The 25,244-nt window shown below is 47.5% G+C and overlaps 1 protein-coding gene across 10 annotated transcripts in view; it reads left to right on the top strand.

Moving 5' to 3' along the window:
* RERE (arginine-glutamic acid dipeptide repeats) overlaps positions 1 to 25,244 on the top strand; it is a 272,298-nt gene that overhangs the window by 22,285 nt on the left and 224,769 nt on the right. The window contains exon 1 of one of the 10 annotated variants that reach the window (XM_053280794.1): positions 24,225 to 24,358. The exons of the other annotated variants lie outside the window; for them this stretch is intronic. The gene's annotated coding sequence lies outside the window, so the exon portion shown is untranslated. Of the gene's footprint in view, positions 1 to 24,224; positions 24,359 to 25,244 lie in introns of those variants that run through there. 10 annotated transcript variants of the gene reach the window in all.

Here is a 25,244-nt window from a genome sequence, read left to right as displayed (position 1 = left end):
GGTCAGAACCAAGAGCCTGACCAGTACTGTGGATTCCGCTTCAGTGGGGCTGTGCCACTGACCCCTTGCTCATCAGGATGGCTTCTTTGGGGCCTGAGGAGTAGGCCAAGCTCTGATCTCCTGTTCTGGTCTCCCAAAAAGCAGAACAAGAGTTCATGTCTTAGAGAAAAGACCTTTTAGGGGAACATGAATATTTTGGATGTCGGCTGGTGGGGGGGGGGGTTGAATAGTGAAGACTACTGTGGAGCTGCATCAGGATCCTCATAGCTGAAGAAACAAACCCAAATAGTCTTAATTTTAGGTATTTATTTCATTCCCCACTTCAGTTTGAAAGGAGGCATGCAATAGATGCATGAAAGTAAATACAGCAAAACACAGGAAAATAGTTTTATTTCCTGTCTGTTAAAAGCTCAGGAAAATAGGGAAGTCTTAGTCGGCTGCCTAAATTGTGGGATTGGTGGAGCCCTGAGAACTTTCCTAGGGAAATGTCTTGGCGCTGGGATGCCATTGTGAAAAAGGCCCCACCACGCCAGTGGCCACCCGCCTGACTTCTAGTGCTGGGGCAACTGGAGGAAGGCCTTGGTTGCTGATCTTGCCTGGCAGGCTCGTACAGGAATAGTAGTTGTTGTTCGTGGTGACTTACGGAGCGGCAGCACAGCGGGTTGGGCAGCAGAGCCCCTGGTTCTTTCTACCGCCAGTCTGGCTCACAGGCTGAAGGCGTTCCTGGCCTGACCTTTCCTGAGCTGCAATTCCCTCTCTGGCCAGCGTGGCGGTGGTGCTGCCGCTGCACATCATCCCAGGTGATAATGAGGGACCATTAAGGGCCCGTCTGGTTTTACAGAACGGTTGCTCCAGGTCTAGTTCCTCAGTGTGGGCAGCCTGTCTCAGTCGCAATGCCCTTGACCTCTCCAGTACCACGTCATCTTCTGTCCCTCCTTGTGTTCCTGTATGAGAATCGGACCCAAGGCCCGACATGGGCATAATATGGCATCTGAAGCAACAGCCATGGCGCCTGCCTGCCAGCCATCTCAGCCCTCGGAAGGAAAAATGTACCTGTCCCTCCCTGTTTTTGAAAGCAGGTGCAGCCATAAAATCTGGTGGGGGGGGGGAAACTCAGCTCAAGGGCACAAAGAGTGTTTTGATAAGCTACCCTCTAAAGTGTTGGAAAATCCCTTTGGCTGCTGCCAGCTTGCGAAGTCTGTTGGCTCGGCGGCACGAAACATCTGTCGTGTGAGGAGAGCTTTGATTCCGTTCTGCTCTAATGGCTTCTCCTCCTCGGAGGGGTTTGGGCCAGTTGTGCCGTTGACTTAACTAGTGGGATGTGGCTGTGAAATGCCCGCAGCTAGTTTCTTGGGTGGGTTTTCACATTGCAGTGTGTTGTGAGGAAGCAAGGCAAACACTGAGCACTCGGCCATTCGTTCAGGGATGTTCACGCTGCTCGTTTTACTTTGCTTAGCTAGAAGGAACTTGTTTAGCCCTCCTACAGAAGGGTTTACTTTGGTTACTCACCAGATTCCTGCACACGCTCTTTGTCTCTCTGTGTGTGTAGTTTTAGTTTTTTTAAATGCTAGTAATCTGAATGGCAAAACAAGAACGCAGAAGACTTAATTTCCTCTAATTTATCACGGCTAGAAGCGAGCAAGAACAATAAATTGTGTTGGTTCTTAATGCAGACATATTTTCTGAGACTCTAAACCTGAATCCAAACCAGTGTTCTCTGGATTTTCCACCCTTCCTCCTTAATTTGAGAAGGTGATATGACTGTGCCTTTTTAGTTCTTATTCTTAAGTGATGCTTATCTTAAAAGGGAGTGTTCAACAGGATGTACTAAAGCAGCCAGACAGGCCAGCATTCTAGTGGGAATATTGCCAGTAACAAAAAGGAGCAGAGTTACGATGGCTTAATGCATTAATTTTAATAACTTATTTCCTCCCCTTCTGCTGCTGCCCAAGTCTAGATTTTTGGAACGAAAGAGAAATGTTGTTGTTGTTCTTGAATAGTGTTTCTGGCACCTCACGGTTGAGGATCACGTTACTCACACTTGTACAAAGAAATTGTGGGTTATGGTGCCTGGTACTTGGTGAATGAGCCACTTTATTGGCAGCCAGTTTGCACAGTCACATTGGTCTTGGGCAGTGTTCCCTGTAACGGAATCCCAGATGTTGTTGTTGACTACAGAGCCCAGCGTCTCCATCTGCAGTGGCCTTTGGCTGGGGGATGCTGGGAGTTATGATCAACCACATCTGGGATACTCTTGGGTCACAACCCTTGTGATAGGGTCTGCCCCATTCACAGGAGAAAGGAGTTGGATGGCATCTAATTTCTCCAACAAGCCATCCATGTGGGTGAGGAGGGCAGAATGCTCTCCAGAAAAGAGTTCTCATGGGAAGTTAAAGGTGAGCACAGCGTTGGCCAACTGAATGCCCTCCAGCTGTAGAAACACAGCTCCAGTAATCCTTGGCTATGGGCCACTGTGGCTGGGGATAATGGGAACTGTAGTCTTCTAAGCCTCAGCGTCAGGTTGGCCATCCCTGCGCTAATGCTATGATAAGATGGAATGCTGCCATCGAGTTGGCCTTCAGGTTTAAATGAATGCAACCATCAGGTCAGGTGAGATGATGGTGCTGACTCTGGCTGCATCAAATACTTGCCTGCCCTCTCCCAGTGTGGGGTGAACAGAAGCTCTTCCATACAGTAGATGTGACAAAACAAAACTAAGTAGCTTCACTTAACGAAGCCTGTACGATCAATTAGCAATGTTTCTTCTGCAAAATCAGGTGTGTGTATGTGTGTGTTCACGAGCTGTTAACAGCCAGCACTTATTCCAAAACAGAAGCAGAAAGCAATGCTATTTAATAGGCTGTGATAGCATGATTTGTTGCCTGGAGCTTGGGAACCTGCCAGCATATTGCCGAGTGGTATTAATGTATTGTACCCTGGGAAGGCAACTTTAATCTTAATGACACTTCCCCCCCTCCCCCAGTTAATGACTTTAAATTATATTGTGCAAAAGGGGTTTTATTATGCTGGTTTAAAATTTATATATACATGATTTTCTCGTTGATTCGGGTGCGTTTGAAAATGTAGGTTTTGTTTCGGCAAAATTGACGGTTCTCGGTTTAACTCCCGGGTATCACAATGGCAGTGCTGGCAAGAAAACCGTGTTGAATCTGGCACTGGGGCTAGGCGGATGAAAAGAGAGATCTCTGTAGAAGGTGTCATAAGGACATGTGGAAGCCCAGGCATTAAGATGAGGAATCCTTGGCTCAACCCCATGCAAGCCCACACCGCGGGGAAAACCGCCGCCTTGATGTTGCCAGATTGGACTTGAGAGGGCATCGCAGGAAAGGGGGAGCCCACACCCCGATATTCTTATCATGTTTCCTCTGCAGATCCTAAACGTCCTCCATTTAAAATGAAATGCATTTCTATTAACCTCCTTTCATATGCTAGCTTTCAGCAGGCTGCAGAGCTGCCTCATTTGACTTTCTAATGTACCTGTAATGAATCTTCTGGGGAAACAGAGCAGCCCCGCGCTGTAGTGTCTCTTTCAGCTCCATTGTAACATATTGTCAGCGCTGTCTACCTTGCGGATCTTGGAGGGGAGGGCAAAGCCCCTGTCTCTTGTATGAAAACCGAAAACCAAACACTCTAAACTGTCTTGTGCTCAGCTTCCTTCAATTGCAGTGGCCTTCCTTCTGAGGGAGCTACTGCAGAAATGGAAATACACACACACACACACAGAGATATTGGCAGATCCTCTGCCGGCAGGTTCCGAGGCGGAGAGGGAGTTACTAGGTACGCTGTGCTTCAGCAGATTTCGCCAAAGCAAGATCTACTCAGCGTCTGTATACAGTGGGCGGGCGTATGGTGCTTCTGCACTCAACGGCGCTTCTATAACATAAGCGTTGTGTCTGCCCCCCGCCCTTGCAAGCAGCTTGAGAGTCGGAGGCGAAACCGAAAAAGAGAGCCAACCCTCCCCCCCCCGCCGCCCCCAATGCAAAGGCTGCGACAGGCATCCCCGGGATATTTATACTGGTGCCTTCCTAATGTCATGCTGACTTGCCCCCTTGGAAAGAGATTGAGCAATAGAGATGAATAATGGAGAATTTATTCATTAAAAACTTTGTGTTATAATTGGCCATATGCAGTCACATTGAAATGGCTGCTTGCATTAGCATTTTTAATTAAACGGAAAGGTCTCGCCTCTAATATGGCGGTAGACACAGCTTTGAAGATTTTAAGGTGTGTGTGTGTGTGAGAGAGAGAGAGAGTGTCTGTGTGTGAGAGAGAAGGTTCTTTGAACTCCAGTGCAAGAAAAAAAGGTGAAATTCTTCTTTTAATCATAATGAGAGCCTGCTCTGACATTCACATACCAAGTTAGATGTGCAAGTACATTTGAAGCTTGCAATTATTGTGGTGGTGGTGGCTTTTCTTTTTGAAAAAGGACTTTTCAAAGGTAGTGATCTCTCTCTCTCTCTCTCTCTCTCTCTCTCTCTCTCTCTCTCTCTCTCTCTCTCTCTCTCTCTCTCTCTCTTTCTCTCTCCCCCTCTCTTTGGCGTGGGGGACACTTGCAAGAGAGCAATACCATAGTCAGGAAGGATGAATATTGACTTGGATCAATTCAGATTTCAGTATACAATAGATTAATATAGCTGTGTTCAGAAATTGTGAAGAATGACAAATTCAGTATGGAGGCACCGCTCTTTAGTGTTGGATTGCTGTGCTAGAAAACTGAATTAAATACGGCTGTTAAGGCAAACTCCTATTCAGCAACCTGCTGTCAGAACCCTGTCAACCCGATCCAGCTCGCGCCACTATTTAAGAAGGCATGTATCTGCGCCTGGCTATGCCCTAATCTGGATGGATGCATTTGGAAGTGCACTATGTAGAAAGAAATGCAGCGTGAATAGTGGGGTCGATGCTTGGATGCATATCTTGATGCTCGTGTGGATGCACATGAGAGAGGCGTCCAGGATTCCTGGTCCTGCAAGGAGTGTGTGTGTGTGTGTGTGTGTGTGTAGAAGCTTTGCTTATGTGAGTTGAACCTGTTAGGTGTAAGAGGGTTGAGACTTCCTTTCCTCCTATCACTGTTTTTAATGTTCCCTGATGAGGCATGCCTGGGTTCACAAAGAGATCATGACTTGATACTTGGCATTAACGACACTCGATACTCATACATCCCCCCCCCCACAAACCCCCACAATTGGTTTAGCCTTTTGGTTCAGAATCTGTGACCCCTCCTCCTCTCCCCACTCTCTCCCCATTTTTTTTTTTAATTTCACGGGGAAGCACTTTTTAATAATAGCAGCTTGAGTGGTGTGATGAAGCATCCACAGACCCTCCCAAGAGAGGGTGATTATCCTGGAGAGACTTCAGATGCTGCATCTTGTGTGCTCACCTCCTCCTGAAGAACAGCTTGCATTTTTAATGAAGGATGATTACATTTCATAAACAGACCTTTAAAAATTAAAATAATATTGATCCTTTTTCATTTAAGCTCTATTAAAACAACATGCTATCTGTCTTTCTAATCGCTATAGGACAGATTACTGTTAAATATAGAGTGTGCATACTTAGAGGCTTTAAAGCCTGTGTGTCTGTCTGTATGTATTTGGATGCCTGTTTGTTGTTGTACAGCCAATTTTGAATGCGAGTTTTTTGATTTTTTTTTTTTTTTGGCTGGCGGAAAATTCAGACAGGTTCATTGACTTAATACACAGGAAGGTAATTTCCTTTCTTTCTCTTCTCTTTCTCCCCCCCCCCCAATTCTGTGAAGCTCACAGTTTGGCTTCTGAGAGGCATTTCTTTAATTAAGGCATAAAATGGCCTCTTAGCGTCCGCTCTGCACGGCATATTTCCTGGAGAGAGAAGGTGAAAAGCAAACGCAACTCTGGGCAGAAGCACCACATCGCTGCATGGCCCTGTGAGTCGTCTTGTTTGAGCAGGAGCAGAGCAACTCATGCTTGACAGCTCTTTAAGACTCCTTCCAGCAGAATCTCTCAACGTGTCTTTAAAAAGTCTATGTATGTATATGTTTGGCCTTGCAACATGGGCACTGGATGTTTCATCCTGACTTACCACCGCTGGCGTTTCCGGCAAGCTTAAATTGCAGCAGCTGGGGGGCCAGGTTTGCCCACCCCTGGGGGGCCTTTGCTGTGAAGCTGGCAGTTAAGGCACTGACCTGCTCTGAGCACACAAGTCTGCGTTCTACTGAGTCGTATCACTGGTCCAGCTAGCTAGTATTGTCTGCTCTGACTGGTAGCAGCTGGGTGAATGGTAGTGGTCTTGGGTAGAATTGTTTCCCATTGTCTGCAACAGGGCTTGATGAATCTCCAGCACCAGAGAGCCACGGCACCTAGAAATTAACTCTGGCACCTAGACTAGGATCCGCAGAGTTATTTATTTAATACAGTCTTGGTTTGTCCCAGGCAACCCTAAGGATGTTACTTGTAAAGGGGATAAAGAGAAGCCATCTACCCTCCCGCTTCACAATGTCTGTCACCAAGTCTGGCAGTTTTGTCAAGTGTCCATTGTCTGACTGGTCAATTTTTGGGCTGGCTCCTAGATCCGAAGGCAGTTTCCCAAGGCCTGCTCTGCTTCCTGATGCTTCTAGCTGGAGATGCTGGAGTTGAACCTGGTCCTTCTGTGTGCAAAGCAGCTGTTCCGCCCCTGAGCTGTGGCCCTTGCCCTTGAACAAACACAGCACTTTAAGCAACTGCTAGTAGTTCTCTCATTTTTTCATCTGTGTGCAGAATGGGTGGTGTTCTGGGTGGCAGGATCAAGGCAGTGTGTGCGCACCATGTGCATTCAGAGTGGGACCTTCCTCATTCAACCTGAGCAGGATCTAAAATTAACTAAGTGGACATCAAAAGCCCGGTGAGTGCGCGAACACTGGTTGGGAATTCTTAAATCACAAGTTACAAAATCCTAGATGTTGCATATTGCATAACAAACCAAAATCCGTGTGTCTGTCTCACACTGTCCTGTGTCACAGTAGGGAAGAAACACATTTGTGTTTCTATTAAAGCAAAAGTTGCTAGGCTAATTTTGTTGTCGCTTTTGAAAGTCTCTGATTAATTCAAATTGACTAAAGGTGGGTTCTCCAGGGAAGAGAGCTCTGCCCCAGAGAGGACTCTCTGCTGCTGTTCTCAGCCATCAAGGCAACGGATGCATTTGTTTACAACTGTGGTTTTTTATCCCTTATTCCCACTTCTCCAGAGCAGGCCACCGTAAAAGGCCTGATTGGAGGAACAGCATTCTGAATCAGAATAAAATTATTGATCTTTTCCATATAATGGGAATTGAAACAGCCTTGTTAGGGAACAAAGGCCCAGCATATTTAAGTTGAAGGCAGCTGTCTGGAAAATAGGGTTGTTTCATTTAAATATTTGCCTGTGGAAAGGGAATAGCAGTTGGCTTCTCTCCTCCCTTCTGCCCCTCCCACGTCTGCCCCATATACTAAAAGAGAGTGGCTTGTGGATCATTCAGGACAACGCTCTTGATAAAACAGCCCTTGGGTGTCTTAGCAGGTCTTGGAACATCTGATATTTGAGATTCTCAAGCTGTGCAATTAGTTTCTGAACTAATATGTTTGTGTGTTGCCATCATGCGAAAGTCATTGAAACACAGACCACAAATTCTAGTGGGGCATTTTATTAACATAGTGTTTCCCCAGCTGATGAATGGTGGAAGTTGACTGTATAGTGAACAGAGAGGTGGGGATGTCTTGTGAAGGCAGAGTGTTGGATTGTGGATGGAGGGGAAGGCAGGTGGCCCTTGGATTGTCCTACACAACATCAGAATACGCTGTCAATTCAGAAAAAAGGGAGGGCCTAGGGAGCTTAGTAGGATTTGGTGCAGATGCCTAAGATTGCAGATTGCCAGTCGATTAAAAACGCGACTCTGTGTGTGTGTCTTCTTCATTCTTAAAAACCCCGCTGGCCATTTTGCATATTGTTTTTGTAATCTCCTAACTCTCTGGCTTTTATTATTTGCTCCTCAGTCCTGCCCTGACATTAATAAACATCGGTGGTAATTGACGATGACAGATTGTCCATATTCCCCTCCTCTTTCCAGCATCTGAAGCCTTTGACTGTTAATGGGAGGTTCCTCCGGAAGCCGGGGCCCTCCTTGTGCGAGTCCCTGGAGTAATTGCCTTTGACGGAAACGGGTTGCTGTGATAATACGGAGCTATCGGCTTGCATGAGCTGTGTAACGCCTGAAGGATTCGGTACCCATCAATACACCCTGAGCTTGCTGCCTGCCTTCTAATACTCTCTTTATTGCCTGGCAATTTATTAAAAGAAATACTTGCTGTATTTGTCGGTATTTGGTATCCACTCATACTTGGCTGTCACAGGAGATAAAAACATTGTGTTGGGATTTTAGCAGATAATAGAAGTGTTTGTGAAGAATTTATTTTTAAAGGATGCACAGAGATGGTGACGGAAAAGAAGAAAGGCACTTCCAGCGATGGGTGTAAACTCTTTTCATTCACAGAGTCTTTTTTTTAGCACAGAAAACATCAACACCCAAGGCACTTAAAGCTATCTGTGATAACATGTGGCAGTCTGTTTGTTTAAAGTGGTGGCTTTTCCTTGGCAAACAATTAAGGAGGAATGTAGGGAAGAGGAGGATGTTGGAACCAGAAGTATAAGTGGGGTGTGTCCGTGTGCCCGGTTTTCACCATTGGTGCAGCCACAGAACTGCTGTGCATTTCAGGGACGTCAAAAGCATTGTAAAAAGGAGGCTAAGCCCACCCATTACAACCCTCCTGCTCTGCCTTGCCTGTTCTGGCTGGTAGCATCTCTTCTGCAGAGATTTTGGCTGGAGAAGCTGGGGGTTGAAGCTGGGAGCTTTTGCATGTGAAGCTTGTTCTCTGCCACTAAGCAGTGGGCGCAGAGCCACATATATGTCCAGTGCCGTCTCCTCCAAGGGGAACAGTGTCTCTGCAAGAAGCACCCTAAACTTCTCACTCTAAAGGAAGGGGAAAGTGTGCAACCAGTACATGGGGGGATCTCGTTCTTCCTGCAGTACCATGGATCTATATTGTGGGAGATGGTGGGGATTTTGTGGTGGGGGTGGGAAAGGGCCAGTCCCCTGATCATATGTATGTATCAATTCAGCCAGAGGGTGGGAACTGTGTCCTACATATAGTAATGATGGCAGATGGTCCTAAGCTCCCAAGAGACACCTTCTTATCTGCTCCCTCTTGGGCCTTGGAGTATGTTCAAGGCCCATCATATGTTGCTTTCTCTCCTCCCGCCCCAGCCGATCCGTGTGGGTGGCTTTTTAAGAAGTTGAAATAGAGAAAGCAAAGGGCTCTTCTTGACCAGGTGTGAGGTTAATAGTCGAGCACCTTTGGGAACATTGGTTGGGAAGAAATACACTTAGCAGCACTGTGGGAAAGTGGTTGAGTACTGAAGTGGCAGATGTCGTCCTGCTGATCACACACAATAATTCTAGGCTGGTGACGACTTCAGGCAATGACATCACTTCTTCCCAGAAGGAGCTAAGACAACTAGCATCAGAAGAGGACAAGAGAGTGCTTGTGAATCATTGCAGGCAACACACACACACACGCACACGCACGCACGCTTTCAGCTCTGACTGAAATCCAGTGGAGCTGACTTCTGAATTGTGGTTTGCACAAGACTTTTAGTTGGACAGTTCAAGGAACTAAGCATCAAACCAGCATGGTGTTGTATGGCTAGAGTGTTGGACTAGAAATGAGAAGACCCAAATTCAAATCCGCCTTCAGCCATGCAACTCACTGGGTGACTCGGGGCCATTGTTTACATCACAGGATTGTTGTGAGGGTAAACATAACAATGTCTGGCGTCCTTGGAGGCAGAGCAGAATATAAATGAAAAAATAAGAGCTTAGGCTTCCTATTCCCTCCTGTTAATGATGGTGGGAGATCTTAGTAGTGGGCTTGAAACTGCCAATGGAAGCCTTAACACCTGATTTAGCTGCCTTGGCAGCATTTAAGGTGGTAAATCTTAATCTGGGAAACACAGCTGCCCTTGAGGTCATTCAGCCTCCTCTTGTATTGCAGTATTGATTTTTGCCCCCAGAACCACTGAACACGGAATATTGCATTTTAAGATTAACCAAGCACAGCCATATGAATCAAAAACCATATTACAAAACCTGATTCCAGGTTAATGATGGAGTACAGGAGATTCTGTAACGGATGTATTAAAATGCAATAACGGAGCCTCTGCTGGGCAGTGATCATAGATGTTCACCTGTGCCTGTGGAGGGTGAACCATTGATCCTGGACATCAACTGCCTTGAGTGTAGGGTTTTGTGCCCAAACCTGAGGATTCAGCTTGCATATTAAAAGTAGTGTGGTATTTTATGCACGCTTCCTTTCCTCCAAAAGGAAAAGAAGAGTGCATAAAAAGAATGATCCCAACACCAGTGTCCCTTGGAACTACCATTGGAATGAGCAGCTAATTCAATCAGTCTGTCTATTTGTATACTCCATAACCATAACAAAGAGATTTGACTCAAATTCGGTAGTTAAAACAATGACCTAAACAATTCACAGGATACTAAAATAATGCAAACATTGACTTAAGGTAATTCAGATCAATTAGACAGATTTTATCTGCTTGCCATGTATTTTGATGGCAGAAGTGAAGAAGCTGGCGACTTTTCTTGTAATATAGGGCCTGGTATCGGTGAATAAAAAATGGGCATAGAACCCCAAAGACCTCCCAGGATGCAGCATAAGCAGCGGTTGAATAAATACATCATGGAAACAGTTGTAGGGATAGCAACAAAAAGAATAAATGGATCACAGCTTCTCCTTCCCCACACCCACATGGACACACGCGTTCTATAACAGGAATTCTGGCCATATGACCTGTGAACACAGTGGATGGCGAAACAGTAAATCTAGCAAGTGAAAAGGCTTTCCTAAGTTTTAGACTAGATAACTGCCACCTGTTCTCGTGGGCTGCCTCTGAAACGCGTTCGAGAAACTTCTGCTGGTGGAGATCACCCCTGCAAGAGTAGTGTCTGGTACCTTCTTCTTGGAGCATCTAACTTTGGCAGTGGGTCCATTTGCACCCATTTTTATTTATTTATTTATTATTTACTTAGTACATTCATATACCCCTCCATGCAAAAAAAAGTTCATTGCAGCTGGGGATGCTGCCTACACCATCTGGTAATCCCTGTTGCAGGGAATGCTGGTTTGGACTTGTAGCCCAAAGCCTGCAACTATAATACTGGAAGCATGCTTGACAGTTGATTACTGAGTTCATGAGAGGCAGGAATGGGGTTGATTTTATTTATTGATTTAGTACATTTGTATACTGCCCCATATGAAAAAAATCCCTGGGTGATTCACAATATGGCTTTATGCTCCTCTCCAGTGTGGTCCCCAAATGCACCTCCACTGCCTGTCCATTCCAGTGGAGAAAAGTGAAGTGCTACCCCGAGCATGCTGTTGTGGAGCAGACAGAAAGCTGATGGCCCTTCTGATGCTCACCCATGGGGGGTCTGGCAGGGGTGCAGACACTGTGTGGAGAGCGCCTGGAACCGCATGGTTCCCCCACTCCGGTTCTCGCAGAGCACAGTCCCTCCTTCCTCAGATGCATCATCCTTCATTTTGATGGGCACTTTGCTAGTGCTTAATAATTGACACTTGGCTGTGCTGCCTGCACTTGGGTCTGACTGAAAAGCACGCCTCTTGCCGTCTCTGTTTCTTCCCTCCCAACCCAGCGGAAGCTCCTCTGGAGCACCGGCCCATGGAGGATTTGTGCATCGCCTCTCCTCGCCGGTGTTAATATTGGTTATTGTAGCTGCCAGTAGAGGTCACAGTCTTGCTGATCCAATGTGAAAGCGCCACAATCTTGTTAGAAGACGCTGCAGCGCTGGAAAGCGGATTACACAATAATAGTACTTCATGACTCTCTCCTTCCCCTCCCCTCCCATTCTCTCTGGCGGAATGATGGCTTATTTCAGCAACGTAAATAAGGCAGTGCACATTGCCAGGCATTTTAGCATGTAATTGGAAGCGTTAGGGTGGGGGTGCCGTTCTAAACAGCCCTGCCTCGCCGTCGGCAAGCTGCGTCTTAAAAGCAGTGTAAAGAGTTAAGGTCATAATCATATCCAAACACGGCATCAGACCTGTAATTTTTGTACATGCTGTTAGGAAAGAATCCAGGTAGCCGAAAAGCTGATTAATTGAAAGCTGTTGGTTGGTAACCTGCAGAATTTGACCTATTTATTTTCTTTCTTTTATTTTTTTAAAAAAGGGTAATACTACTACTGATTCCTTGTCTACCGGGGAAGAGAGCTGGTCTTGTGGTAGCGAGCATGAATTGTCCCCTTTGCTAAGCAGGGCCTAACTTGGTTTGCATTTGGATGGGAGACTACATGTGAGCACTGTAGGGTGGGGCTTTGGCTTAGTGGTAGATCTGCTTTGCATGCAGTAGGTCCCAGGTTCAATCCCTGGCAGCATCTCCAGGCAGGAAGATCTCCTCTCCTGGGAGAAACTCCTGCCTGAAACCTTGGAGATTCACTGCCAGTCAGAGTAGACAATTTTGAGCTTGATGGACCAAGAGTCTGACTCGATAGAAGGCCGCTCCCAATGCTGAGCCTGTTTTAAAGCATGGCGGCAGAGGATTTGTCTATCCAGTAGCGGGCTTTGCCTTCTTGAGTTTGACAGAGCGTGTGGGCAGATAGGTTCTGTGATTGCCTTTCCAGTTCAGTTCCCTAGCATGCCGTTTTCTGCAAGTGTCAGCAAATACCCCAGGAGCTGGCGGGGGGAAATTCTCCAGTTCAGGCATACATGTCATGGTTAGTGAGTGAGTGTTTGACTTCAGATGGCGATAAAGTGCCCCCAAAGATGGTTAGTATGACAACCAAGGTTTCCCCGAGATGACTGGGGTAAAACACGTCGTTGCGGAAGCAGGGAGACAGATGGACAGGTTTCAACTCTGGGTTATTCAAAAGACAGTAGTTGGAAACAGCCGCCAGTGCAAAGAATTCTGCTCGTTAGGCAAGTGTTGGGCCTCTGAGGCCTCCTCCTGGTCTACAATGCAAGACGTTATCATTTGCAGCGTGCCAGAAAGTGCCACTAGCCAGGCAGCTTCCCAAGCTCGTCAAAGACATCCGTCTCTGCGTATCGTATCATCAGTCGCCCTGTGAAAAGGCAGTCACGTAAAACAAAAGCAAAAACGCACACAGGCGAAAGTGAGAGCGAGTGAAGCAGACATTTTCACATAGGTGAGTGGCATGCGGAAGCCCTAGGTAAGCGCCATAACCCTTTTCAGCACAGTTTGGAGGATTTTGGCAAGGACACTCGGAAGAGGGCCAAGTGATGGACTCTGCTCATATTGCTCTGTGGTACCAAACTTGTAAACCCTGCATATGTTCAAAACAGTTGGCTCAAACATTTAGCAAAGATGAAAAGATGCTAAAACAGTAAAGTTCTCCCCATTGGTTTACAGCAATTTTTTTTTAAGCCAGGAACAGGCAATGTGGTTAAACTGTAAATATCCCAATCCAAGAGATTTATCGTTGTTGGAACCCCAGGATAGAATTACAGCTTTAATTTAAGTGCCTTTTGAAAGGCACCTTAGGTAATTAACCCCACAGATTGTGAGTAATGTCCAAAAACATGCTCTAAAAAGTGCTAATAGCTGATTGAAAGAGCCAGAAATCCACTCCAGGCCTTGAAAACTGATCTCCGCACATGTGGAGTTGGTTTTGTGCCTTGGGTTTGGCTTTCTTCCCCCTCTTCCCACTTGGAAGCTTTCATAATTGATATTTTTCACTTGGTGATTGAATGAATGAGGGACGGTTTTTGTCTGGAATGTAACTAGAGCTCTGGAAGCTGGGAAGTGTGCGCTCTCTCTCTCTCTCTCTGTTGTTTAAAAGGGCTTTTTCAAGAACTTGACACAGCCAGATTCTTCTGCAAGTTCTCTTCTATGACTTGGCTAGCAAATCTCTTTCTGGCTTGTGGTGAGTTGATGGCCAGGAGGCTCTAGAGGGTGCTAGAAAGCAACATGTACGGGAGCCCAGTCTCCACACACAGAGACTTGGGATTTGAAGGCGGGGAGGCACTGCACATTCCTGTTTGCAACCACAAGGCATCTCTGCCTGGTAGGGGGAAAAGAAAACTCCCAACCTCACAGCAAATGCCGTCGGTTTGGCTTGAAGAACCGTTCCGGGCAATACGTCTTAATTATTAAGCCCTGGTGGATTGCTCAGCAAGCTTTCAAAAAATCCTTGGGCTCTACAAGCAGAGCACCGGAATGCTTCTCGGCTTGGAATACTGGAAGGGCTTGTTCATGCATCTGGCTGCACACACAGGCCACTGGAGATGGACGGGGTTGTTTTCCCCTGTGGCAGGGAGTGGGAGACGGACTCTGTGTGGTGCTTCTCTCCTAAGTAGGCACTGAATACTATTTAGGGCCGCAAGAGTGAGTCCGACCCGTCCGATACGAAAATGCCCTTCAGGGTAGTGAAACAGTCCAAGAAAGGTTGCGATTGGCAGACGTTGAGAAGAATGGGTTTCCCTTTCTAAATGCCCTAGTCGTTTTTTAAAGGCAGAGCTCTCTTTGGTTCCTGCTCATATTTCGACAAGCTTGCTTCATATCGACCTGTGGCCTTGGGCGATATAGAACTTTAACTGTCGGTGCCAGACAGAATTCCGGTTCTGTGGACGGGGAAGATGCCCGTTTGTGTGTGTGAATTTTTCTCGAGGCTGCTAGTCCTGGGTGGGTTAACAAGTTCAACACTCAGTAGCTGGTAGCTTCCCAGCCCGAGCAGAATGCGTCCTGTGAGAGCTTAAATTAGAACCGTAGACTTAAAAGCCTCTTGGGAACAATACGTGCTTTTGCTTTGGGTGAAGTTGTTGGCTTTCCCCAGCCGCTGCTCACTTGCTGCTTCCCTTCAAGGCGTGCGGAGGATGCCGTTGGGTTCTGGGCAGCAGCCAAGTGGTGCAGGAGGGCTTCTGGAGAGGGGCAGGATTGGGGACCAGCACCTCCCCGTCCTGGCAGGTCCTTTTAGCTACCATCACTGCTCCCTCCACACTCCTCTCTTGCCTGCCAGTGGACAACTGGGGCCCATATGGTGGCATTTGGGCAGGTTTCGCACCAGGGCCTGCAGTTGCTGATCCTTACCTTAGAGGCCTGTTGGACAAAATCGGGGGCACCTGAACAGAGTGACGCGACTTTGAATCTGCAGCCCTTTCACACTTAAAATGGGTCCTTGGCCAGGATCATAGGAAGTTGCCCTACACCGAATCAGCCCCTTGGCCCATCTCGCTCAGAATCGTCAACACTGACTGGCAGCGGCTTCTCCAAGATTTCAGGCAGGAATCCCTCCCAGCCCTGCCTGGAGATACTGCCAGGGACCTTGTGCATGCCAAGCAGATGCTCTGCCACTGAACTACAGCTCCAGCCCCATAGGTAAGGGGAGGTGACGCTTGCGAACCCATGGCTCCCTTGGGCTACTTCCCGTAGCATTGAGCCATGTTTTAGTGTTATGTCTGAACTGGGCCTTTCTTGCGCTCAAAGCTATGCTTTCAGTCCTGGCTTGCCACTGTAAAAACATTGTTCTTTATTTTAATAATCATCTGATAATATAAAACAAGTGATTTTTACTACCCAATTTAAGGCTGGTCTTGGGAATGGTAATTGTTTCAACCGGATAGAAGATTAAAACTGGTCTCCCCTGCCAGATATTAACAGGAAGAAGCTTGCTCCAGGCGATGAAATCAAACCTTTGATTTGCAGTACATCTTGGTGGAAGGATGTGGTACAAGAACTGTATAGATCTGTTGGGCATAAAGACTCCATTTAAGAAGGGGGTGTGGTGGGCAAAGCTTGGGAGGCCATTTCGGTTGGAGGCTTCTATTTTTGGTTGTCTTGGTCACGGTGTGGAGTAAAAAGATGGTAATTCAGAGCCGGAACATGATCTGTTTCTAATTCTGAGTATTTGAAAGTCCCAAAGCCTTTTCTCGGCAATGCTACCAAGAACAGTCCTGCCCTGTGCTTCTGTACAAAGAAGATTCCTCCCCCACCAAAAAAAATCCAACATTTTTTGTGTGTAACTGTAAAAGCATGTCTGTGTATGGCTGCTGTGTTGGCTTTGGGCATTCGTCGTGGTACTTAACATTGTGGGTAGCTGCTTAATGCGAAAAGCACTCTTTTGGTGGGGAGGGGCTTGGATTTCTCTCCCCCTTCCCGCCTCGATCCCGACTGTGGCAAAAATCAATGCGCAGATTGCGGTCGGCACTAATAGGAATCAAGCGCTTCAAGGCATGAAAATGGGTTAATCAGCAGTGAACCATCTGAAAGGCCATTCCGAAACAAAGGCTTGTGCATGGAAGCCAAGCAGAAAAACCGCTGAAGTAAATATTCCAAGCCCGCATAGAAGCCAGAAACTCGATGGGTCTGTCTTCTGCATACTTGAATGCTGCACAGGGCAGAGAGTTGATCTTCATTACTGCAAGATTGCAAGTGGGAATGCGTGCAAAAGCCTCTTGCATCCCAGACAATGGCCTGGTTCAGATGTAACAGGAACCGGTGTTCGGGGCTGGAAGTTCCCTTCCTCCATGCAAGGGAGGAGCTGATTACAAGGCGGCGGGGCAGTAGGTCAGTGATTTGTGATCTGCTTGGCATGTAGGAGGCCCCACGTTCCGTCTGGGGCAGCATCTCCAGGTAGGGCTGGGAGAGACCCAACACGCATCTCAATGCGCCACATGTGGTGCGTCCAGCTCTTGCCAGCCGAGAAGGCGCGGATTTGGTTTCCCAGGGAAGCTGCCTTCCAGCAGCGCTTTAATTTGGGTCTCCTTAATGGATTATTAATGAACTTGCGAAGTGCCTGCGAATACTTATTGACAAAACACTCGCATTAAAATTCAGCAGTTTGTCTGTCAATACCCGAATCAAGGACAAGGTGGTTGTGCTGAGGTGAGACAGAGAGAAATACAACTGTTACCCGACCCAACAAACTGCTTGAAGCTTTTGAGCAATTGCTTGGGGTTTTCTCTCTCGCCTTGCAAGTGCAGATAGGAATGCCCAGTCTCTTGGACGGTTGGAGTCGCGTTTTGAAACGATGACGGAGTGAACGGTGGTTTTCCTGTCTCAAAAGTTTAGGAACTTCTCATCTACACAAATCGGTTTCTGCTTTGCTCCGTCTCTGAGGAGGAGGTTTGCTGTTCTGGTGGGAGCAATGAGCTCTCCTTTGCTAAGCAGGGCCCACCTTGGTTGGCTTTTGGCTGGTTGGCTACATGAGAGTGTCATCTGCTGTAAGAAATTCCCCTTAGGGGATCAGGCCGTACCACACTGGTAGAGCATCTGCTTTGCACGCAGACGGCCCCAGGCTCACTCCCTGGCATCTCCGGGTTGGCCTGGGAGAGACTCCTACCTGGAAACTTGGACAGCTGCTGCCCGTCAGTGTAGACCAGTTGCCCAGCTTCTGTTTTCCTGCAGATGCTGGCCCACAACTCCCATAGTCCCTGATGGTCTGCCGCTGTGGCTGGGAATTATGGGAACTGAACTCCAAAAACCGCTGGAGGGCCAGAGTGTTGCAGCCCTGGTGTCGGCCACTCTGAGCGAGATGGACCAGTGGTCTGACTCGGCATAAGGCTTTCCTTCGTTCCATGCAAAGGTTCGGTCTCTGGCAACATCTCCCGGTGGAGTTGGGAAAGGCCCCCATCCGAAACCCTGGAGAGTTGCTGCCAGTCATTGCAGACAGTACTGAGTCAGGTGGACCAAGGGTCTGACTCGGGGAAAGGCAGCTTCTTCCGGCCATATATGACGTAGCAGCAGTCTGACGGAACTGCAAGATGGCATTTCAAGAGGCAGCCACTAGGTGGCATTACAGCAAATGATTCGCCACCTTAAAATGAACCAGATGCAGATTAGCTAGTCGATGGCAAGTTTACCCTGTCCAGGCAAAGATGGCACGTTTCAGCTTGGTTCTAGCGGTTCTAGCTTGACTCACTACTTGTTCAGTTAGAATCTTCTTGGCTTTGCCAGAATGCTGTTACCAGCTGTATGCATTGATTTGCTCCCCCCCACCGCCCAACTTTCTTTTTGTTTGGAATTCCATGTAGAGTGTTAAAATGTGTTCATAATAAGCGGGTGTTTGTTCTTCGGTTAACTTCCCTTTTGATAGTCACATGTGTTCCAGTGTGGGCTTTGCCATCCGTAATCAGTTGCTTTCATCAGGGAAAACGTTTTCTTTGTAGCCTCTTTTGAAGCCGTTTTGTCTCTGTGTTTGTGCATCTTTCCCTGATGAGAGATTTGTTTTAAAAACCCGATTAGCATTATGGTCCACAGGCTTCTCCCATCCCACAGATTATTATTTTTAAAAGATTGGTTTTAATTTTCCTACACAAATGTGTCTTAAGACATTATTGCTGGGATGAGCTTACACATTCAAAGATCTATGTGAGTTGTTTGCTTTTTATTTCCCGAATCCTATATAGATTCTAGGTCATTGGCGTGCAGGCGTGTGGTTAAAAATGCCTATGCCTTAATGCTGGATCGATTTTCCTGCCTAGTCCAGTTTTATTCTGCTCTGATTGGTGGCGTATCTATATTAGAACGGCCCTGCTGGATCAAGCCCAAGGAGGCTTCTCTAGTCCAGCATCCTATTTCCCACAGTGGCCCGACAGGTGCCTCTGGGAAGCTCACAGGTAGGAGATGAAGGCCTGCCCCCTCTCCTGCTGTGTTGAGCCTCTGTAACTGGGATTCAGAAGCATCTTGCCTCTGATCCTGGAGGGAGCCTATAGCCATCAAGATCTCTTCCCAGCCTTCTTCTCTGAGCCCCATTTAATGGGAGGTGCCCACGGGTTGAGCTGGGGAGTGTGCACGCTCACACATTGTTTGATGTCAGCTCAGCTAATTTTAGATCCTGCTCTGGCTGAATCAGGAAGGCCCCACTTTGGGTGCACGTGTGTGTACACTGCCTTGCTACTACTGCCCAGACCAAAACTCATTCCGCTCACAGATGAAAAAGATGAGAGAGAACACTGCTTGGGAAGTCTGTCCATGCAAAGTGCATGTTGTCTTACTGAGCGATCGCCCTCCCAAAATACAACTGCAGACCACCTTCTGAGGCTCATCCGTTCTGAACCTCTTCTGTCCCGCTTCCACCAAGCCTCAGTGGTGGATTGCTTGTTGATTGTCTTTTTTGCTTCAATTTCTATACTGCTTTCCCACCATAGTGCCTAAAGTGATGTATAATTTATAAGCGCCAATGATTCAGAATACCATTAAGTCTAGTAAGATTAACATCCAGAGCATAAAAACAGATTGGGATGGGGCCGCAGCTCAGTGGAAGAGCAGCTGTGTTGCATGTGGAAGGTTCCATCCCTGGCAGCATCCCCAGGAAGGGGTGGGAAAGGGCTTGCCTGTGACCTTCGAGAGTTGCTGCCCGTCAGTCTAGACCAGGGCTGCACAGCTTCGACCCTCCTGCAGACGTTGGGCTACAGCTCCCATCATCTCTGACGATTGATCACTTTGGCTGGGGATGATGGGAGTTGTAGTCCCAATAGCGGCGGAAGTTATGCAGCCGTGGTATAGATGAAGCGGATGGATAGATGGACCAGTGGTCTGACTCTGTGTACGGTAGCTTCCTGTGTTCCTGCACTGGAAGAGAAGGGCAGCAGAGGATTCTGTCCTCCCTTCCTCTCCCTTCCTTCCGTCCTTCTGCAGTAGTGTTGTTTAGCTGTGCAGGGAGCACTAATGCGACACCTAGTGACAAGTGTATAAGCAGAGCAAGCAGTATTCAATAACAGCGGAAGGAAGAGGGACACATGTTGGAATCCAAAGAGGATGGCAGTTTTGAACCCCATCGCCGGGGAGCCAGCCACAGAAAGGCGACGACAGCAACACACACAGTGGTGTAAACATATTCACATTGTACTGCCGGCCATTGGAATTAATTTGTGTGGTTACAAACGAGGGGTTTTACCTCGAAGTGTATCTGTCTTGCGATGCTTTCCCCTAGATCTTAATGCATAGTTTCCTTTCACTCTCAATGAGGAGAGAGAAATAAACAGAAGATCAGAGATGCTTTTGGTGCCAAACTCTCATTCTGAGAAGACTTGAAGGAAGTTGTCTGGGGAGCAGTAGCACAGCCTTTTCCAAAACGTGAAGCTTATTTACACAAATTGTGCCAGCTACATTACTCATGAGAACATGCCAGGCGGAGCTGGCCCCAAACGATGTGATTTTGCTGCAGAATATGTCGCGCTGTGCCTGACTTATCATCTCCGTGTGGAAATAGAACAATTTCTGCAAATGAGCTAAACAAATGGGCTTGACTTAAGGCACTTTGCTCTCTCCATGCCAACGTATTTCTGGTGGAAATATTGATGGAGGGTAGAGGGCCCCCTCCCCTGGTTCAGGATGCCTTAATATGGGCACAATCCATCCTTGCCTTTTGCGGAAGTGTCGAGGGGAATGGCTTCATGTGCAATGTTGCATGCACACAGTTCAGATCCATTGATGTGTTATAGCCACAATGTCAGACCTGGGTACAGGAACAATCCGGGTATCTGGGTCTTTTCTGTCTATTTCACCACTAAACTGGAGCAGACGACACAGAAGTTGAATTTTTCACTCCTCTTAATCACAGTTGATTAGCGCTGTTGAAAGAGGCTGAGAAGCAGCTTCTGGGTGATTCTTTATGCAGCACGCAAGAGATTCTGTGCATCTGAGAGCTCTTGCGTTTTTTTGTGCCGCCTAAGAAATTTACACGCTGGACAGCAGGTGTTTTTTAAAAAAGCAACGCACAGAAAACACTACACACATAATGGAATATGAGATTTGAGAAGGTGACATCCCCCCCACACACACACCTCCCCAGGCCTGCTTGGTTTGCCAGGGTACTGCTGGGTTGACAGAGAGCTTGTAGAATGGTGACATTTGGCTGTCATGTCTTCCAGTGAGCAATGTTTTGCAAGGCGGATGTGCACGTGAGTCGACGGAGCTTCTTTGCACGCTGTCTGTGTGTGACACGTAGACATATGAAGCTGCCTCATACTGAGTCAGACTCTTGGTCCACCTCACTCTGTATTGTCTGCTCTGACTGGCAGCAGCTCTCTGGGGCTTGAGGTGCAGGGAGGCCTTCCCCATTCTGTTGCTCCCTGGTCTCCTCCTCCATGGAGATGCCAGATATTGGACCTGGTTCCTTCCGTGGGCAAAGCGGGTGCTAACGTGAGCTGTAGGGGCTAAAACTAGGATCCTGCATGCAATTGCCAGGCATGTTGAGCCACCATTTTTGTTAGTGTGAAGTTGGACTGGCCATCGGTTTCTGTGGGGTGTGTGTGTGTGTGTGTGTGTAGTTATCGCAAATAGGCCAGAGAGAGAACGGAATCCAGGACTCCTTCCCCATCACGGTGCTCCAGCTAAAAGGGAGCATTTTGATTAGTTCCAGCCCCCAGGAATACGTTTGAAATACTGGGTGGCATCCACGCTCCCCCCCCTCCATTCGCCTTAAACCGCCCCCCCCCGCCCCACATTGCTCATAGGTTCCATCTGTGTGCGCCACCACCTTTGCCAGCTGTTCCCCTTTGGACATGTCTCTGTAACTGCTCTGCAGGTTTGTGGTTCCGGTCTGTTAAAACTTCATCATCGCTGTGCAGACTTCCTGTTTTTAAAGCTTATCTGGCCCTCTTGAGGGAAAGACTAATATAGCTATGGTCACTTCCTGTGGTTATTGTCACTTCAAAAAAAAAAGCTATTGAGTTTTTTTAAAGCCCTTGAATGTAAAAGTGATTAATGTACTAAAAACATGGAGAATACAGTGCCCCCCCGTTTTGCTGCCCCTTCAATAAAAGATCATAAATCCACAGCAAAAGTTTCTTGCAGAGATCTATTTGCTAGCATTTGCTCTGTTGGGAAAATCCGCCCCCCTGCCCTGTCCCCCAGTTAAAAGACTCTCCCCTATTCTGGAGAGATTGTAAAAGGAAGCATTTGGTAGTCATTTCCGCTCGTTTTTTTGTGAGAATAAGCATGCTTTACATTATAATAGTTTAAACATACCGCAGGCTGTTGATAGAGGTGTCATATTTTCCATTCACAAGAGTTGAGCGAATGTTTGAGATTGGAACAGGGTGGCAGGCGAAGCAGGGTGATGTTCCCTTAAAACTGGGTTGGTGGAGAACATTGAAAAGTGGGGCAATCACCCCTTTGTCCTCTGGCCTGAGTGTATTCACTCCTCTTTAAAATGGTGTTGATATACACACATCCACACACAAGAGGGGAGAATTGTGTAGACCAACCTGAGCCACCTTGCAAGGAAAAGTGGAATAAAAATACCATAAATCAAATGAACCAACAAACCTACACTTTGTGATCAACTGGAGATTTTTAAGTAACTGAGAAGGGTTTGTTTATGTTGAGAGCCAGCGTAGTGTAGTAGTTAGCGTACTGGACTAGGACTGGGAAGATCCGAGTTCAAATCCCCATTCAGCCATGGTCCTTGCTGGGTGACTCTGGGCCAGTCACTTCTCTCTCAGCCTAACCTACTTCACAGGGTTGTTGTGAGGAGAAACCTAACTCTGGGCTCCTTGGAGGAAGAGCGGAATATAAATGTAAATAAATAAATAAATAAATAAATAAATAAGTTCCCATTTATATCCTGCTCTTTCTCCAGGGAGCCCAGAGTGGTGTGCATGGGTATGTGTATCCTAACAACAATCCTGTGAGGTAGGCTAGGCTGAGAGAGGAGTGACTGGCTCAGAGTCATCCAGTGAGGTCCATGGTTGAGTGGGGATTTGAACCTGGGTCTCCCCTGTCCTAGCCCAACCCTGTAACCACTACATGTTTTTTGTTTTTAAACTGCCTTAGGAACTGAGGAAGCTGTCTTCTATAGGCTATCTAGCTCAGGATTGTCAACACTGACTGGCAGTGGCTTCCTGAGGTTTCAGGCAGGAGTCTTTCCCAGCCCTACCTGGAAAGACTGCCAGGGGTTCAACCTGCGATCTCTTCTACATGCAAAGAAGAGGCTCTTCCCCTGAGCTATGGATGCTGCAGATGAACATATGCAACTGCTGACTGAGTCAGACGCTTGATCCATCCAACTTAGTACTGTCTACACTAACTGGCAGAAGCTCTCCAGAGTTTCACACGTGGGTCTTTCCTGGCCTCCCCTGGAGATGCTGCCAAGGAGTTTAACCTGGGACCTACTGCCTGCAAAGCAGATGCTCTACCATTGAGCTATGGCCTGATCGCTCACCTTGGGATGAACTACAGAGAAGCTCATACTTGCAATAGTTTGGGCTTTATTTAGTCTAACCAAAAAGAACAGCTAGCCTAAATAAAGCCCTGCCGCTAGAAAGTATTTTCAGTTGGTCCCGCTAGTTTTAAACAAACCTTCACTTTGGTTTGTCTTGATGAGTATTTGTCTCGATCCTTCCTCTCCCTGCCAGCTTTGGAACAGGCTCCTTGTTGCTAATATTTTGTATGCTGTGTTTCAACAAAAAACGTTTTCCCAAGCTGTTTACATATTAGAAGGAATGTAGATTGTGAGGCTGTTTTGGGACCGGGGAGAACTGACTAGCACAAGAGAGAGACCTGCAGATTGGAAAAGACGCTGGCAGACATCCAGCCGAAGTTCCTCAATGGTACTACTCAGGAGTTACTCTAAAGAGCAACTCGGGAGGAATTTAGTCTGGCTGCCAGCCACTGGGTGGGGATAAATGGGGGGCAATTTCTGTCTCCCTGCTTAATAGAAGAGGACCCCCACTTCTGAGGAAGGCACTGGAGCCGTGGCCAAAACGTGGGCTCTGTGACTGAGCTAAAGGAAAGTTGTGCCGTTGAGTCCGTGCTGACTCCTGGCGCCCACAGAGCCCTGTGGTTGTCTTGGGGAGAATCCAGGAGGGGTTGGCCATTGCCGCCTCCCGCGCAGTATGAGAGGATGTCCTTCAGCAGCTTCCTAGATCGCTGCTGCCAAAGGCTGACTTGGAACCAAAAGGGTCCAGAAAGCGCTTCAAGGGAAAAATAAACACACACAGACAGAGCATTTGCTCCGCAGCTTGTGTGTTGCAGTCTGGAAGGCAAAGGAGGCTCCCACACTATAAGCCGGGGTTTCTAAGTGTGTCTCCACACACACACACACCCCACTTGATATAACAGAACTAATTTTAAATCCCCCCGTGGCATGACCTGTGGAATCCTCCCTGCTGGATGTTCTAAAACTGCCGGTTTCTCTGCGGGGGGGTGAGGGGGTGGCAGTTGGGAGCGAGATCTCGGAAAAGCCAAGAAGAGCCCAGGCTCAGCCCCTGCCGGCCTGTCCAAGGACAGCCTGCCGAAGAGGAGAACTGAGACGGCTTGACGCAGCAACTGCGGCTGTTACTGCTGCTGGGCAAGTATGACTGGGTTGCTGGGGAGGGGGTGGGAAGCAGAGATCAGGGTGGGCCCAGCAAGGTTTCCGGGGTCTAGTCGTTCGTTTGTATCAGCGAGGGCCGTTGGGGTCGGGGTTCGGCCCAGGAGAAGTTTGGACTTCACCTGTGCCAACTTCAGGTTGCGTGACGCCGGCTGAACCGTCATGGCTTCCCGTGAGGGAACTCTGGGAAATGCAGTCTTGGTTGGCCCGTGGAGTCGGTTGGGAAATGGATTCAGTGTTGCGGGGAAACGGAGCAATTACCCCTTAACACTGCTGAACTGGCGTGGTTGATTTTCACAAAAGGGTTACCTAGGCTGGTTTAAAAAAAAAAAGGCAAGCACCGTCTCTCCACTTCAGACTCGTTTATTTTATGCTAACCAGTTGTCATTCGTGTTGGGAACGTTCGCTTGTTCCTCTGGGCAGATTGCCAGACCATGGTTGGCGATCAAGAGCACCCACAAGCTCATGCCCTTCTCTGTCTTCCTCCTCGGCTTGCATCTTCCTCTCCCCTCCACCCAGCTTTCCTGCTTAGTGTTAACCATAATTTAGTGGTAATGCCTGAACTGACACACACACACAGTTATTGCTGACCTAAGTTAGCCTTTAAACCGGAGATTGCAACCATGGTTAGGAACGGCTTTCCATCTCTGGTTTAAAGGCTGGCTATAGTTGTGTGGTTCAGATGATGCACACTATAGCTGGGGATGCAGAGAGATGTTGTTGTTTTATTATTACTGTTATTTCGATTTCTGTACCACCCTTCCAAAAATAGCTCAGTTTACACAGAGAAATAATAAAGAAGATGGCTCCCTGTCCCCAAAGGGCTCACATTCTAAAAATAAACATAAGATAGACACCAGCAACAGTCA

Source organism: Hemicordylus capensis, chromosome 16 (genome assembly GCF_027244095.1).
Source record: "Hemicordylus capensis ecotype Gifberg chromosome 16, rHemCap1.1.pri, whole genome shotgun sequence".
Lineage (NCBI taxonomy): Eukaryota > Metazoa > Chordata > Lepidosauria > Squamata > Cordylidae > Hemicordylus > Hemicordylus capensis.
The sequence above is the reverse complement of the archived record's forward strand: the minus strand, read 5'-3'. Positions and strand labels throughout refer to the sequence as shown.